This window comes from Anser cygnoides, chromosome 1 (genome assembly GCF_040182565.1).
Source record: "Anser cygnoides isolate HZ-2024a breed goose chromosome 1, Taihu_goose_T2T_genome, whole genome shotgun sequence".
NCBI lineage: Eukaryota > Metazoa > Chordata > Aves > Anseriformes > Anatidae > Anser > Anser cygnoides.
The window spans coordinates 154,786,750-154,805,655 of record NC_089873.1 but is presented as its reverse complement, the minus strand read 5'-3'; the positions used below and the strand labels follow the sequence as shown (position 1 = coordinate 154,805,655).

Sequence of the window (18,906 nt, the reverse complement as noted above, 5' to 3'; positions counted from 1 at the left end):
CATTTTTCATAATGACCAACCTGAACCTCCCCTGATGCAACTTGAGGCCATTCCCTCTAGTCCTGTCACTAGTTATCTGTGAGAAGAGGCCGACCCCCAGCTCCCCACACCTTCCTTTCAGGTACCTGTAGAGAGCAATGAGGTCTCCCCTGAGCCTCCTCTTCTCCAGACCAAACAACCCCAGTTCCCTCAGCCGCTCCTCACAGGACTTGTGTTACAGGCCCTTCACCCGCTTCGTAGCCCTTCTCTGGACACACTCCAAGGCCTCGATGTCCTTCTTTTACTGAGGGGCAAAATCTTCAGCCAAACTTTTTAAATATCAGTCTGTATGTGAGAATATTCTTTTACTTACACTCATGATCACTTCCAAATTTAAAGTTTCAATTTCCCTGCTTTTGAAGCTGTTACGTAAGATTCTTATGACAGTAGCCTCACTTGTGAAGTCCATCTCCAACTCACTTATCCTCTTCTTTAGAATCAACCTAAAAATTGACTCCCCAGTCTTTCCTGTTGTGGCACTGCTTCAGCATCTTCAGCGTGTTTAGTGCTTGTTTCTGCACACTTTCCACGTATCTTGCAGCTACACAAATATTGTGGTGATGCACCATGCATGCCTTTCAATTTCATAATATGAAATTCATGTATTTTGGGAGGTTCTGCCATTATTCACACTAGCTGCCGGAAACCATAAATTTCCAGTCCTCACCACTGTGAGTGTCCCTTCTAACCTTCCCTCTCAGCAACCTCTATGTAACGTCGAGTCGTCAAGGTTACGCAAAGCTGTGAGAACGAGGTGTGAGAAGTTCTGTAGACAGATGAGAAAAAGATCTCTCTCCAATTTGGAGAGACATGGATTTGACAGACAGACTACTCAATGGGTAAGGAATTGTCTAGATGGTCACACTCAAAGAGTTGTGGTCAATGGCTCAATGTCCAAGTGATCAGTAATGAGTGGTGTTCCTCAGGGGTCTGTATTGGGACCAGAACTATTTAACATCTTTGTTGTTGACATGTACGGTGGGATCGAGAGCGCCCTCAGCAGGTTTGCCAATGACACCAACCTCTGTGGTGTTGTCAACATGCTGGAGGGAAGGGATGCCATCTAGAGGGACCTGGACAGGTTTGAGAGGTGGGTCTGTGTGGACCTCATGAGGTTCAACAAGGGCAAGTGTAATGTCCTGCATCTGGGCGAGGCAATCTCAAGTGCTGCATTCATCCCCAGGGTCCTCACCATAAGAAAGACACAGACCTGTTAGAGCAGGTCCAGAAGATGATCAGAAGGCTGGAGCACCTCTCCTATGAAGACGGGCTGAGAGAGCTGGGGTAGTTCAGCCTGGAGAAGAGAAGGCTCCAGGGACACCTTTCTACAGCCATTCAGTACTTAAAGGGGACCTAAAAAAAAGATGGAGAGGGACGCTTTATCAGCGAGTGTAGCGATAGGACAAGGGATAATGGCTCTAAACTAGAAGAGGGTAGATTTAGATTAGAAATTAGGAAGAAATTCTTTACTATGAGGGTGGTGAAGCACTGGAACAGATTGCCCTATCCTTGGCAGCAATGAACAGTGTTCATCTTTTTGCCATTGTTTGAAGTTTCCTCTCACTGTGTAGCTGGACCCTGTCTTCATCCTTGTCATTCTGCTTGTGACCATATAGCAAATAAGAGGACACTTCTGCTAATGTGGAGGACAATTGCCAACTGACTTTCAGCTCTTTCATCAGCTGTATTCATTCAATATCGCTTCATCGTTTCATATATAACCACCTGAAATTGCACATTGGTCTCTCATGACTGAGAGCAACTCCCTAAGCAGCTTCCAATATATCTCCACTTCCGTGGTGACTCTTCTAAACACAATTGTGTCAGCTGTATTTCAGCTATTTTTTCAGTATTTTGCCTGTATTATTGTGGGAAACATAGGAATTCAACACTGTTACAGTTAAAAAATGGAGTTCAGGAAAGAACTCTTAGCAGGAATTGGATTAATATGCTGTGATGGCCTCCTAAATATCAAGAATGCATCAGACCTAGTTCTATGAAGTGCCTTGTATCTTCACTGGCATAAAGGTTATTTATGTTATCTGCCTTCAGTGACAAACCTACCCCTCTCCGCGCTTGAGTTCTCCTAATCACATAAAGATTTTTCTATAGTAATTATACCGTGAATATACAAGTACCTCTACTGCAATTGTGTATTAGTATCTACATGTTCTGGTAAAAAACTATAGTATTCTGAGTTGTCAAAGTGCTTTTCACTGTAAAAGATATAATATAAACTTTTTCAGCTGTTGCCAAAATTTGTGGAAATAAAAGGAAACTGCACACAAATGATCAGAAGACAATGTAAAATGGACATGGTATAACAAGGAGAAAGTGCAGTAGGAGATGAAAGGACACCACTGGAGGATGGTGTAGGAAGAAAAGCAATTTTCCTCCCACTTCTATCTTTTAAGATTTCAATATTTAATTAAACACTGAGTATAATAACCTAGTAATAATCATATCCTGGGCTAATAAAGTCCTTGGCCTTCAGCCACAGAATCTATTAGTCCAGATTATGCACATTACTTTATAAACAAAAGGTGCCCTCAAGTTATTATTATAATCGGGTTCTTGAGTTGTTAATTTCCACTACAGAAAAACTACCAGTAATGTGTTGAGATAAAACCAAAAGCAGTAAAGTAAGTCAGAATGAATAATATGGTTATGAAAATGTTCAGGTGGACACTGTCTTTGTGTAAGCAGCTTTCAGTTCAAATAAGGGAGTCAAGTGTCTGTCTTCAAAACAATGGAAAAAATTTTGTTCTGGTCAAAATGTTGAAATAAGAAGCTTTGATTTTTGATTGTCCTATTTCTCTGAAAAACATTCAGTTAGTCTTGTGTTTGGATTGGCATATTCTTAGGCTTTTGGTTTTAGTCACTGTACTGTATGAATGAAACTTAATAGGCACTTGGACACTTTTCTGGTTTATCTATTTAGTTTATCTCATTATTTCATATAGGTGTGAAGGGATATTAACATCCCTTGTCTTAAAATGATATATTTTTATATCTTCCAATGGTGCTGTGGTCATATATTAACTACAACAATGAAGCCTCCTCCATCTCTTGGTGAAGGCTGGCATTTTTCCAGTAAAATCTGCTGTAGAACAGATGAATTTTGGCTATCCTTTATTCAAGTAGTTTGCAGTATGTTTTCAAATAAAAAATCTACATTTAATGCCCATTACCCAGGAAGAATATTGACTTACAACATCTTAGTGTTGTAAGTACTGAGTGCTGTGAAATTGCTTCTCCTCTGCAGTGCTGTTTGTTTCCAGGGTTAAAAATATAAAAATAAAAATAAAAATAATAAAAATAAAAGAGGAATTACCTAAAATTTAAATATAATTAAATCACATTAAAGGTAATTTTTTTTCTTTGATTGAAGAACAGAATACAATCTCAGTTCTTTTGGACCCAGGGTTACCACTGTTTTTCAGAGTCCCAGGCACTGTACGTTGATTACTCTCCAAATGTCAGTGTAAGAACTCTGCAAATCCCACTAAGGAACCTATGCCCATTATTATTCCTCTTTTACTAAAATATCATTTACACAGCTTTCATCTTGACTCTTAAGAACTGGATGATAGTGGGGCTGCATGATTTTAAGTTTCTTTTAAATGTCTGAGATCAAAACTATACAGATTATTGATTTATTTTACACATGACACAGTACAGTATAGCTGGGAGAAAAACAATTGCTATTTTAATTCTTAAAGGTGCTAAAACCCCAATAAATTCTGTAAATAGTGCTTTGGTTGAACAAGCAATGAATATTTAAGAAATATCCCTTAACTGCAACATTTAAATACAGCAAACAAAGACTGTGTTCCACTGAGGCTATTCTGTTTCCAACATTAAAGTGACTTTGGATGTAACCTTTCAGGCATATGAAAGAGGAACATTCCTCAGCCCAGACCCACCTGAGTGAGAACACATGATATCCTTTGTCTCAGTCTTCAAGAATTTTATGTGTACGCTCACGTGCACTCTCCATAATTCTTTCCAGGACTGGTACCTGCCTCCTGAAGCTCTAGAACCTCTCCCAGATTTTGTTGTGGCAATATCACTATGTACTTAGAGGCTTATTTGAAGATTGCTTGTTAAATATTTAACATAAAAATTAAATGTAGCATGAGTAATTTAAATCACTTCTTGCAGTCAAAAGCAGTAAGTTCTACAGATGAGTTCAGATGTACTATATTACGTTTAGATGTGTTATATGGCATAGCTGCACTATAAATACAAAGTCCTATATTACAAATACATTCAGGCAGAATGTCATGTCTTTTTAAACAACCCTGAAGCAACAAAGTAGTTGCAGGATTTACAGTCCTTGTGCGCGTTTAGATAAAGTGTTTTCAGGATTTTTATTTGGAGATGCTCACCATTTTTGTCAATCCAAAGGCACAAATATTTGTGCTCTAATAAAAAGGGATAAAAGCCATGCTTTTTCTAGTTTAGTGCTGCATTTCTTGACAAGGACACAGACTTGCCTTGTCAGTGTCCATCGCTGATACACCAGGGATGTTTCAGCTATCTTCAGTAGTAGAAAGAAACCCAGAAAAAAATACCCGTTTATTTCTCAGGTCTGGAAGATCACATTATCTAACGCATTTAACTAAAGATCTTCTTTGTCTATCATTTTAAAAACAAATAAATCTTATGTTTTTCCTACAAGATTACCATCTTCACTGTTGCATACAACATGTTGCTGTATCTTTTCTACCATCTGTTCTTTTGTTATTTCTCTCCTCCTTTCTTGCCAAATGGATGGAAGACAAAAATCTTTTTATGTTGACACTCAGGATTACTTTTTTTTTAGGGTAATTTTATTGTTTATGCAAAGAAGTGGCAAAGCTGCCTGTCCAAAAGTTATGGATAGATCTGTAGGTACAGTGTGGTCTCTGTATACAGCTTCATCAGAGATCCCCGTAACATTCCAGTATATCCATGACTTTTGGGTTCATGAAACATGTATATCTGTCAGTAAATATTAAATTTAGGCTCAAAACTTTCTAACAGGCAGTCCAAAAGTCATTTATTGCTAGAAATCATGTATAATATGAGAAGGGAAGGATCTTTCTATTACATGTACTCTTCCTAAGAATTTGCTGCTGGCTGGTTGCTGCCAACCTACTGCTGAAGGCAAAACTACAAAATTCATGTTCTGCCACGACATACCCAAAATCTTTATACTTATTTCCATCAATTTTCAATGTCATTTACTGAGTGAAATCATTGCTTCTTACAGCACCAGCATTTATCTGTGCAAATGTTTGTGATAGCCTCTGCAAGAATAATTTAGCAAATCTCTTATGAATCCTTCAAGAAGAAACAACTTGGTTCAGATTCAGATAGGATGTTAGGCTGTCTGAATTTCACGCCCAGAGTCAAGCTGCTTAATTGCAGATGTCTCAGGGCTCACCTTGTCCACACTTACATCCATTTATGTGCATTCAGCACTGACATGTTTTGTACTAGCAAAAATCTCTTAAATATGTGGGAGCCTGACAGGGAAGATTCGTGCACTGGGCCACAGTCTGAAGAGACACTTTTGTGCCCACCTGTGTATGAAGCAGTATGATGGATACCCCCCCACCGGTGTTACGGGGAAGAGATGACCTGTAGCATCAAGGTGCCACACTTCATAGCTCAAGGACCCAACCCTTTGGGGGCTGGAACTAGGTGATCTTTAAGGTCCCTTCCAACCCAAGCCACTCTGTGATTCTATGATTCTATGACCCTGTGTATTTGATGCGGTTAATTGGTGGGTCCTAGATGTGCTAATCACCTTGCACGAACATCTGCTGATCCTACCTCATGAATATCTTGCAAGGAGTGGCACATCTGCTGCTGTAAAGTAGCCCTTTCACAAACTACTTTTTAAAGACAAGGGTGAAAGTTCTTTTTAAGGTGCACCCAATTTATTAATTTTATTTTGCTTATGATAGTGAGATACTCCAGGTAAAAACTTCATTGAAATAGACTATGGAAGAACAACTTCAAGCAGTAGTTTTTTGCTATGAATAACCTAAAGTGCAGCTCTGATTTCCATTTAAAACTAGCTTTCTATGAAAGCAGTGGCTGCAGAAACTCTTTTTTATGCAATCACATTGGTGATTATTATTTTTATTGCCTTTCAGAAGTGGGTTATGTTTAGTCTATGTTTAGAAATAATAGGTGTAGTAAATCATAGGTATCATTGAGCGTAAGTGGGTAAAAGTGACTGTTTTACAGAACCCAAGGGATGTCTCCTTAATATATATATAAATCCAAACCAAACCAAACCAAAAAACAACAACCATTTATGGAGGCTGGGGTTATATACCCTTAAAGAATATTTTGAGATCCGTCCACTAGAAGATCCTTCAAAACACCACTTAAGTAGGCTGACCCTCCATGGGATGGTTGACATTCCCTGGAACTATAATGGCTATAACTGATCTGTAGGATGGGTGAGAAAATTAAGTATTGATTTAAGAGTAGGTCTGAGGTTGCACAGTGTTATTAAATTCAATTTGGTGGTGTTAATTCCACATTTCACGCTTTCTCAGAAGATTACACCATTATTTTAGTTTCCCCAGCAACATGATCCTTGGATTCTTTTTACTCAGAAAATCTTGTGAAAAATGTGAGTAAATAGAACATACGCACGTGTATGGGAGCATGTTTTTCTTTTAAAAGTGTTCATGTTTTTTTGCATTGATTTTCACATATCAGATTCACACTATGTCAGGAATGTCAAAGGTTGTTTTCAATCTTCTTTTACGGTTTTACACTTCCCATAGATTGTTGTGGTGTTACATTAAACAGGAATTATACTTCTAAAACTGCAACAATTTTGGTAGTATCTCTGCATTTAGAAGCTGTGTTTAAGCCTGCTTCCCGGCCTGAAACCTTTGACAGCTATTATGTGTCAGCGTACATTAGTGGTGAATCACAGTTTGATTTTATAGCTGCTTGCACTGCGTGTCCTTTTAATGTAGTGTACAGAAAAGGCAGACCATGGGCCTTGCACGCTTCTCGAAGTCAGGCCCAAGTGCTGCACATCTCCAGAATTTCTCACCAGAAAAGGAGGTAAAGGGAAATTCCTGAGGCTGCCAAAGGGAAGAAGGTGAGGGTCTTGCCCGTGTCACGCTACGCCACAGCTCATGAAGCTATCCCCTGGCTGAGGCAGCTACTTTCACCCCATCTAGTGCTGCAGTGCAGAGTTCTGTGGATTTAGTATGACTCTCCCGTGACCATAAAACACAATAATTATTTTCTGTCTTTTTTACAGTTCAAAGGTGCTGAAGTAACATGAGGGCTGAATTGCAACTCTTCAGTGTGGTATCATCAGAAGATGAAACTAAAGGTATATCTTGGCTGCCCTGGGATGTGGCACAAGGACCTTGAGGGGGCCAGCCCTGCTGGGGTCATGTTGGAGGGCTGTTTTGAGTGGAACCAGACAAAACCAATATATGACACCTAGATATCTACTTTGAGTGGTCCCGACAGAAAATTGAACTGTGCTTGGGCATTGTCTTGAAGGCAGTGGTTGCCTAGTGTCCCGAAGCAGATCCTGAGTGAGAAGGGGTCACTGAGGAGTGTAGGTGGTCACAAGCTCAGTTCTTGAACTCTCTCTGGAAGAGCAGATGTATTCCCTACCCTAACATTAGACCAAGCAGTATACCTGGATGGTCCCAAAGGCATTTTCTTCCACCTTATATAGAAACAGAAAATAAATTCTTTCTTGTGCGGAAGAACCTGGAATTATCTCACGTTTCCAACGCTAAGACTTTTGCTTTGAAGTTTCTGCTTCCACCAGTGTGTTGAGATTTATATGTTTCTGTAATTCTAAAAGGCAATATAAATTCTCAAAATAGATTTCCCAGTCTCTGAAAGCAATTGTTATCTTGGAATCAGAGACAACCTTGAATGAAATATAAGTGAGGGACAGAGAGAGGCAGTGAGAGTGAACTTCATCTTGTGATTCTGCCTTCTGTTGCCGTATGACCTACAAAGATAAGAGTGAGGTGAGAAAAAAAAATTGCACTTTTCATGCTAAATTAGTCCCAAGATGCTTCTGAGCAAAGATTGCTAACTAAAACACGTGCTTTGTAAGTGATTAGGTAGTGTTTTGTTTTGACTAATTTTCTGTATACTGGAGCTGAAGTGAGACCATATGGTTTATGTATTGTAATAACCCTCTCCTAAAATCAAAAGAGTTGGTGTTGGATTAAAACACTCTGCTTAAAGAGAGAGATAAATATTTAAGAGAGAGAGATTTTAAAAGAGACAAATTAAACTAACAACCATTAAGAAAACTGTTACAATGTCAAAAGATAAAACAGCAAAAACCCAACAATTGGAAATGTCAGCCAATCTTTTAAATATGGAATGTTAATAAGTCCATACTATTATTGTGAGTACAAGTTATTGTGAGGATATCTTAGGATAAATAATCCAGTCATATAAGCAAGCATATTTTTAAAAACTACCAGAAACTGTTAGGAAAACAGATGATCTATGATAAATCTTTAGCACAGTATTCAAGCATTTGTCACCCTTTTTAAAACACTGCTCTTCCTTCACAGCCCTCTAGATTTATGTTCATTAGTATATGGAATTTTTACAGGCATCCTTCTGAAAACATGAGACATGTATTTTCTCTAAAAAGGTTTTGTTTTCCACCGTGAATTTCCTTTCACTTTATGCAAATAATTTTCTTGCAAATCTGTACTTATTTTACCTGGCCTCATCTGTGCTGTCATTGACCTGACAGAGCAGTGGGTGTAACATTCAAGCACAGCCCTATTATGCTTTAGCTCATGTATCTGAAAGCCATGCAGAGCTGTCATAAATCTCACTCATAGATCGGCTGCTCTTCTAGGGCAGCTCCTCAGCTCAGCTTGTTCAGCTTATTTCTATGATACTGAAATGTTCAAACTTCCCTTTTTTAAAAAACACGTTAGACAAATTGCTGGTGAAAAACACAGTCAGTGTGGCACAATTCAGGCTGTAAGGAAGACCAGATAGATAGGTCTCCAGGTGGATGTCTGCTGAATGTTCATCATTTATACACAAAAATTTTCTTAGATTTCCCTGAATCTGTATGTTTACTTTGTTGGTTGACATAACATAGACAAGAATAGGGAAAGGAGAAGGCTTTAATTAGTAAAGTTACTAATAGCTCAACTACTTTTGAGACTGGTATTTCTATTTGGAAGAGCTGGAGATAGGCTGGAAGGGAAAGGGCTTCACTCAGCTGTCCCCAGATAGACATGTAGTGCTAGACCCAAGGTGATGTAGGGTATTTGCCATATGTATATGGTGCTGCCAGATGTGACTGGTAAGACCCAATGTAGACCTTTGCCCTTTCAGAGATGCAGATGCAGACTAAGTGCCATGTCCCAGAGTATCTCACATGGCAATGTGTTTTTGCAGCTGACTCGGGCCTCAACACTATGTGATCCCTCAGACTATTTCCTCTTCTTGTCCTTGACTGGGAAGCAGCACTAACAAGAGCAAGGCTGCTTCTTCTTTTCCCTCTCTCTCTCTCTTTCTCTCCTTACTAACATAACCACTAATGGCAATTTTAGCCCTGCAGTAATTATTACTCTGACCTGAAGCACAAACTCATTGAGTGGAGTCAACTAATAATGATTTTCAGTCACAAATGATTTGAATGATTTTGAACTGGTGACCTAGCTATAGAGGTGAAAGTCGCTACAATTATTCCTCTGAGCAATTTTCTTTCCCCTGAATTAGTTTGTTTTACTATTCTTCTCAGTTTCATAACAGAAGCAAGAGTTGTGTGTCTGAAGGCAAGTCTAAATTGATAGTTGTTTAATCACCCAACCTGTGTCTACACATGAAATGAAGAGGCTTCAGCTAATGGGGAGCTGAGGTAGTGAATCCATCTACTGCAGCTCTACGTGCAGTTTAATACATCTTACTACTGATAAGTTAGTGAATGAGTATCCAGATCCACTTTATTAAAGTCTGCAAGGAGTTCAGGTACAATGTAGTGACTTACCATTCCAGGTCTTTTCTAGTTCAGGTATCTCTTCACTGTGCTCTATTTCACTGTGTGGACACATTGTCCGTAATTTGCCTGGTGCCATGAGTCCTGCCCTACTTTTGAACTCACTTATTTTATTAACATAGCAGGTCCTGCTGCACAAGATGCAGATTTCTCATGTTATCTGAAAATAGCTCTGACAGCCTGGTGTCACCTTATGTTTGACCAGTTTGGATTGACAAGTTATTTGTCAGGATGATAGTGGTCAAGGCATGTGTGTTCATGATTTTTTTTGTGATGCTATTGTTCAAATACTAAGTACTGCAAGCCTGAACTTTCCCTAACTTACCTGTTTTTCTAAGACTGGGATGACCGGAATTCTCAAACTGCAGGATTTTCTTCCAGAAATTCATTCTTTTAGAAAAGTTTACATAAGATATTAACACCCCCAAAGGCTTTTTCCGCCCCCTTTTTTTTTCCTTTTTTTTTTTTTTTCCTTGCCCTTCAACAGATAGTAAACCAGCAGGTACCATGCATAAAAAATACTGGAGAAAGCACTGGCAAAGGAGTACAGGCTGAAAATTTTGAAGACATTAAGTGTTTACATGCATGGCTAGACAATGTTCTTTCCCAGTAACAAGACCATCAGCTTCCATCAGTATTACCTTCCACTTAGAAGGTGCAGCTTCTTTCTGGCTAATGAAATTCTTTTTGGTGTATCCTTTTTGGCTTGTGAGGCTGTACAACTGTTGATGTGACTGCAGCATACTTCACAACTTTTGCAAAGGTAGAGATGGATGGTTTCACTAGGTCAGATATGGATGCTACTGCTGCAAATAGAGCAGGCCTTGAGTCAGGCAAAGGTGTGGAACATAGGAGGCCTTATATGCCCACATTTATGCAACAAATATATATATATACACACATATATATCTAATCTATAAAGTAGGCTGCATACCAGGGTTATTTTAGGAGACAAGAGAGGCTTTGTAACATATTGTTCTGGCTTCTAAAGGAGTTTGCCATTGTTTGTTCAATTAGGTTTTTAAACCATTAGGGTCAGGATCTGCCAATGTTCACACAGTTTTTAACTTTTGATATGTCATACAGATTTTGTAGGTAAAGCACTGACATCTCAAATGTAGGTTCAAATGTAATTTTTCTTCTAGTTAGGGAGAGACTGAAACCATACCTCATAATATTGCTTGCCTTTTTATACATTTCAGTAATAACTTTTGGTATAGCTTTGGCTCTTCATTTTGTACAGCTGGGTGATCAGACTGGTACATTTAGCAAACAGTAAATATTAGCCACTTGCCAACGTGAACAATGAGAACGATAATGAGAAAGAGACCAGATCTGCCTGCAATAAAACAATGGAAACCCAGCAATGTTGTGCAAACAAAGCCAAGCCAGGCAGGCTGAACCAGTTTTGCAATTTACATGAACAAACCACTGAATCAGACAAAACAGTCTGAAACAGAAACTGGAAACCAAAATTCCTCTTTCAGCTCCCTTTAAGCACTGACTGGGGCTGAAAACTATGCTCCATTTTTCACTGTCCTTATCCCACTAAATATGAGTTGTTTTTTTTTTTTTCCTACACATTGCAACATCTTCAATAGGAGAAGTTAGGAACTTTTACTCTATATCACCATGTAATCTGTAGTACTTTGGATGGAGCCTGAGCGACAAGACATATGGCCTTTGTCCACTCAAGAAGAAGATAGAACTGATCCTGAATATTTCATACACTAAAAGAATGCTCAGAAAAGGTGGATACATTTAAAATTAATGCTTGCAGACTAACTTTGTTTTACTTTTTGACTTTTCTTAAAATATTTTTTTGGATTGGATGTAAAAATGCCCTTCATTCAAACTGTTGCTTTTTGGTACTTCTGTCTCTTCAAACAGTACAATAGAATAGAATAGTTAGTTGGAAGGGGTCTACAAAGATCATCGAGTCTAACTGCCTGACCACTGCAGGGCTAACCAAAAGTCAAAGCATATTACTGAGGGCATTATCCAAATGCCTCTTGAACATTGACAGGCACGGGGCATCAACTGCCTCACGAGAAAGCCTGTTCCAGTGTTTGACCACCCTCACAGTAAATGTATATTTTTTCTTTAGCACCTCCCCTGGTGCAGCTTTGTGCCATTCCCAAGTGTCCTGTCATTGGTTACCAGGGAGCAGAGACCAGCACCCCCCTCTCCATTTCCCCTCAGGCAGTTGCAGAAAGTAATGAGGTCACCTCTTAGTCTTCTTTTCTCCCCCCAATAAAACTAGACACACAAGTGTCCTCATCCTCTCCTCATAGGACATGCCTTTCAGCTCTTTTACCAGCTTTGTTGCCTTCTTCTGGACACATGCCAATAGCTTCATATCCTTTTGGTATTGTGGAACCCAGAACTGCACACAATATTCAAGGCAATATTCATTCTCTTTCTGCTGAGCTGCTCTCCAGCCACTCATCTCCCAGTCTGTGCCTGTGTCCAGCATTACTCCAACCCAGGTGCAGCACCTGGCATTTACCTTTGTTGAACTTCATGTCACTGATGATTGTCCAGTGCTCCTATCTATCCAGATCCCTCTGCAAGGCCTTTTATCTCTCCAGAGAGTCACCAGTACCTCCCAATTTAGTATTGTCAGCTAACTTGCTAAGGATACATTTCACTCCTGCATCAAGATTCGTTGCTAAAAATGATGAACAGAACTGGCCTAGAGTTGAGCCCTGGGGATCCCCACTAGTGACTGGCCACCAGCCAGATGTAGCCCCATTCACTACAACCCTTTGAGCCCTATTGTTCAGCCAGTTCATCACCCAGCATAACGTGAACCTGTTCATCTCACCGCTGGACAGTTTGTCCAGAATGGTACTGGGAGGGTTGGTAGCAAACGCCTTACTAAAATCCAGAAAGATAACATTGACTGCCTTCCCTTAATTCAGCAAGTAGGTGACCTTATCATAGAATCATAGAATGATTTGCAAGGGACCTTAAAGATCACCCATTTCCAACCCCCCTGCCATGGGCAGGAACATCTCCCACTAGACCAGGTTGCTCAAAGCTCCATCTAAGCTAGCCTTAAACAATTCCAGGGATGGGGCATCCATAGCTTCTCTGGGCAAGCTGTGCCAGTGCCTCAGCACCCACATAGTAAAGAACTTCTTCCTAATGTCTGATCTAAATCTACCCTCTTTTGCCTTAAAACCGTTACCCCTTGTCCTATCAAGGAGATAGGAAGGAGATCAAACTACTAATTCAGCTTTTTCTGTTCATGAACCCATGTTGACTACACCTGATAAAAGCTTTGTTCTTTAAAAGCCTTTCAGTATTCCCCAGGATAATCTTCTCCTGCTTGCAGTCAGCAGGGAGTGACTCACTCCTAACACCTTTCAAAAATTGTTGGGAGAGGTCCAGATATAAGATCCACTAACTTCTTCAGTACTCTGGGGTAAATCCCATCAGTCCCAACGGACTTACGAACATTCAGCTGAGTACAACTGTTCCCCTACAGTTTCAGTGACCGCAAATGGAAAGTCACTGCTCCCTCTGTCATGGTACTCCGACTCAGAGGACCCGGCAGACTTACTTGTTCAGTGACCATCTTCATCAAGTATCTGTCCAATGTTTTTATTAGACCTCCTTTTGCTGCTGAAATACTTAAAAAATCCATTTTTATTGTCTGATAGTGTAGTGGCCACTACCAACTCAAGCTGAGTTTTGGCTTTTCTTGTTTTCTCCCTACAAATGCAAACTGCAGCTCTGTAATCTCCCTGTGAGGCCTGACCTTGTTTCCAGAGATTGTATATTTTCTTTTTTTGCATAAGTTGCACAAGGAGTTCTCCGTTCAGCCAAGCCAGTCTTGCTTAACTTGCAACACAATGGGATTTTACACATGCACACGAGTGTTTATATACAGCACTCTGAGAATGGCTTTCCTGAGTATGAGCTTTGTACAGGACGCTGCTGCCTTCTGCATCACCCCAGCTCTTAAAAATTTTATGTTTTAAATAATTCATGTAGCATCCACAGATTTTTACTGCAAGTGAGGACCATGCATTTGTGTTGGACAATTGAAAATGTTAACTTATTGAAAAATTACGTATAGAAGTTGCTACCCACAGATGATCCACTCAAGCTGCATATGTTCTTAGAATTCTGTTTGAATATCATGTTATGAAGGACTCTTGACATCTATTCACAGTAACGTAACTAGTGTTTCAGGTCCCACAGAGTTTTTGGACTAATTGTCTGTCTTTGAAGCTCTCTGTGCATCTCCGTACACTTGTGCATGTATGCATTGTGCTTGTTCATGCAGATTGGAGTTAATACATTTAATTAATTTAGATTATTTTTCATCCCCTCACCCATAGCTGGGAAAAACTCAGATTTAATTTTTTTTAGTTCATTGTTGTAGCAGAGATGTGGGTATCTTGGAGAAGCATGCAGGTCATCACTGGGAGGGTGGAAGAGAGAACAGAGCTGATAAGAGAATTGGACTTGGGAAACTTGAAGGCCAAGGAAAAGTTTGGAGCTAGAGAAGGCACTGCCAGTGATGCTCATGGTAACTTTGCATACTTTCACTTAGTTTAAGAAGATATTTACTGACATCTTAACCTGCATTTTATACTTCAGTCATACTTTGGGACTTTTCAGGTCTTGTAGTTACTTAACTTTTATTTTTTATTTTTTAAATAAACTTTCAATATTTTCAGGAAAGTATCTCAGAAATATTTTCCCCAATAAATTCACCACATAAAGTTATTTTACAATGAAATTCTTTCCATGCCTTTGAATTAAATAGACCAAGATTCTCCCCAGAGGGATTATTTTTTTTGTGAATCTGGCTATCTAATCCCATTAAAATTGGCAGTTTATAACTGACATCTCATTAAATGACAACTTCTGCATACTATTAGAATTGGTGCTTCATTTCAGTTAGTCAGGGCCTGATCCTATAACCTTATGCAAGTGATATTACAAAAGAATAATCATTGATTGCATATGTGAGGTCTCTGGGTCTACAGAATAATACATTTTGATGAGTTCAATAATTATCTGTAAACGTTGTTCTTTTATTGTGTGTGATTCTGTTTCTGGATTTAACTGTATAATTCTGCACATGTATTAGTCCTTCATTAAGAGTCACAATAAATTATGTAGCTGGAGTGAGATAATTGCATCTGTGGGGCATAGCAAACTGCAAGCTAGAGATGCCAATTCCCTGAGGTTATGATTAGTCTATAGGAACCATTCTCCCTTGAGTCTTATTTTGTTATTAGTGTAAGTCTTTATTGTAGTGAAGACGCACTTCAGCATAATGGAAGAATCACACTCTGAGTTCAAAAACTTATTTAAAAGTTAGGTGAGAAGTAGGGCACAAGAAAAATTTAACTCCTTACATGCCACACTTCCTTGTGCTAGAATGTATGACAAAGAAAAAAATAAGGAAATATCTGCTGGCTTCTGCTAAGGATGCTACATACCTCTGAATGTAGCTTTAACAGTCTTGCCACCTACCTGCCACTCAAGTTCCTCCATCTCAGAATGAGACATGGAAAGCCATTCTTATAGAGAATTATAGGAGAATGATATTCATTCCCATTTGGTGTCAATGGAAATTCACAGAGGGAAGTCAGATCTCTTCAAAGTAGTTTCTCCACTGAGTTTCGACATGTTAGTTATTACAATGGGGTAGGTTATGACCCCCATGAATACAAGTTGGGTGCTGAAGCTACTGTTCCTGGTAGATTTGCAAATGATTTGCACCAGTGTAGCTGATAATGTTTTACAGTAGTGCACAAACTCAAGCAGGCTGACAGACCAGGTTGCACTGATAGATATATGGAAAGATTCTTCCATGGGTTCAGTTATTCTTTTTGACTTTGTAACTGAAATGGAAATAAATTTGCAGTTAGTTTAGGAGGACCAACAATTTCTGCTGAGATCCTGACATCAACAAAGAGGCTTTTGCAGACATAAAGTTAGTCATAATCTGTCCACTGACTTCCATGGTAGCTGGCACAGATCTTAAACAGCATGAAGCAAGAGTAAGCATGAAGTTAAAGCTGACAGCACATCCCATCTCCCAAGACAATTCAGCAATGCATCAACAGTCACAGAGTCTAATAAGTACTTAGACTCCAGGGCTTTATTCAGGTTCATTGATGAGATTGATGACTGAGGAGAGTAGATCAGAGGATAATTTGACTTCCAACAAATTACCAGCTATGTGTTCTATGTGTTTATGGCAGCTGGGGGTATGTAGAACCTAGTCATATACAACAGCTCAAATCCTTATTTTGCACCAGTGATGAGTGAAAACAACTGAAAAAAAACAAAAACAACAACAAAAAAGCAAGGTTGTGAGGTATGCCCTGGTTATTTAGTAAACGGGTCTGCGGTAGGATATTTTCTTTATGATTTCCTGACTATGCTGGGATAATTGCCAAAGTTAATGTTTATTTGGGAGATATGAAAATGTTTTAATTAGATGCTCAGGTGCCAAAAGGTTAGGGTAGAATTGTTCTTTCTTTCCAGTTTTTGCAAAGAGACACAGAAGGATCCTATTAATATTAAACAAAGAGTGAACACTTCATGAAGGCTGGGAGAAAACATTGCTAGCAAATAAAATAATTCCTGAGAGGACAAAGGCATTTGAAACTTTGGAAAGGTTCTTCATTATTAGAGGAGTTTTTGTTGGCAGAATATTTGGAAACATGCACATAGCAGCCCTATACTTTAGGGCTCATGGAAGTCATGAATAAGTCAAGAAAAACATTACAGTTTATTTAATCCTTCTATGGCTCCATAAATAAGTATCAGATTTGTTGGGAATTATTGATTTTTTTACAGTCTGTTGAAGGATTGATTCTCACTTTTCTCTGTCTCAGGAAGACTGTTTCACCAAAAAGTCTTATTTGTACGTGTCCAAGGGATGAAATACCGGGAAACAAACATAAGCACTGTTTACACCTGACAACGTATGCAGGTAAATTGCGTTTGATGCGTCTTCAGTTGCAGCAATTGTTGATAACCTTCATGACAACATAAAGTTTTTGTTGTTATTTTGTTGTTATTTCTGGAATGTAAACCATTCGTATAGAAATGGCTATAAAAAGATACAGCTTCAAACGTGGTTTCCCTCTTTGCTGCCATGCTTACTTGTATGAAATCTGACCTTTTGAACTCACGCTTCATTACCTCAGAGACACATGAAGGCAAATCTCTGGAAGGTAAGGCAGGCACAAGTTTAGTCCACCATCTCTCTCTGTCTCGTAAACTTCTCACACAATACACGAACATTCCCAGGACAGCACAAAAGGCTCAGATCAGCTGGAGCAGTTCAACTCAGTCACTGTCTTGAGAATTGGGTGGTGTGGACATACAATATGATTACATTTCTTAATGTGTGGATGGCTCTAAATTCAACTTTTGTTCACTGGAATCTCAAAAAGATCATATTCTTTACTTCCAAAATATCTACTGCTTCATTGTGCTTGAGGAAATTAATTCTATTACATTCTTTTTTGTTTAATACCCGGCTTTCTGGTCTTATCATATAACAATCTCACATTTGCTTCATACGAAAATACTTTACAAAACTGGTCTTTTGATTTTTCACACACCATTTCACAAAAATATGCCATAGATTTTTAATTGTCTCAGCATAAATGTCAATGCTATATGTTTATCTTACTCAAACGAGTAGTTTCTGCTGAGGAAATACAGAAACAGAGGGACACTGTAATAACATTAGCATGAATAGGTTGACACAGCATTATACCCACCACACCACTTTTGACAGATAGCTTTCTCCTCTGCCAAATAGTTGCTCTGTGACTGGTAATTTAACTTTGGCTAAAAGCTCTCTTCATTTCCCAGTTAAGAAAAAGAAAAAAACAAACAGTTTTGTACTTTGTCTACATTTCCACAGGCCTCTCTGTTTCTCTCTGTTGATAAAATTTCTTGACTCCTCTGTGAGATAACACTAGAGAGAACATCCCCTATTATGTGTTTTCAAAGTAGGTTCTTAAATCTGTAAATGGTTCTTTTCCAAATTCTAAGGTAGTTCAGTGTCAGAGTTCACCGGGACCACAGTTTTACAGTGTTTATTGCTGTTAAGGTTGTCTCTTCTTTTTCTTGTCTTTTGCAGACCATCCCTGGTTCACCAGTAATACTGGCTAGCCTCATCTGTGAAAAATTCTCTACCACTGTGGGCAAAGGTGACAAAATCTGGCCCTCAGTAAAGAAAAGGATATTCAGAAGGAAAAAAAGAAATGTGTGGTTAAATTAACCAGACACTAATGACTAGTTGCCATGAGCACTGATGAATGAGCATTCAGGGATGAATTATTTATCTCAGCTTCACAAACAATATTCAGGTACATGTTGTGTAAAATTAGATATTATATTATTAGTCCAAAGTTTAGACACCATATATAATGCCTGTGATAGCTGAAAAACTTCTTGACAATTGAATGTTTTTAGCTTGTTAAAAAACTCAGAAAAATAGTGTAAACTTTTTGCTCTGCTCTTTATAGCCATGATGGTTAACAAATCAATTAACATGCTATTATGTTAGTAATTCCTATCTGTATGGATTTGGCTTAATAAATGTTGCAAGACATCATTCATTTGTATTGCTCCAGAGAACATACACTCTCTGAATTCTACTTGTGTTCATTAATTCTTTTCCACTTCACACATAAATATGGTACTTGACATGCTGTCTGTGGTGATGTATAATAGCAATTTACTTCTGACCTCAAGGTCGCTTTCTTTTTTGTGTGCTATGAACTAAGATTTCAGGAAGCCTGTATGAATGCTTATGGTGGATCTGGCACTCTCCAATA

The 18,906-nt window shown here is 38.8% G+C and overlaps 1 long non-coding RNA gene across 1 annotated transcript; it reads left to right on the top strand.

The window, feature by feature from the left end:
* Positions 1 to 773: 773 nt before the first annotated feature.
* On the top strand, positions 774 to 18,589 carry LOC106031956 (uncharacterized). The gene is made up of 4 exons (XR_001204548.3): positions 774 to 878; positions 7,325 to 7,399; positions 16,945 to 17,042; positions 18,207 to 18,589. It is a non-coding gene; the product is annotated as an uncharacterized lncRNA (long non-coding RNA).
* The last annotated feature ends 317 nt before the right edge of the window (positions 18,590 to 18,906 follow it).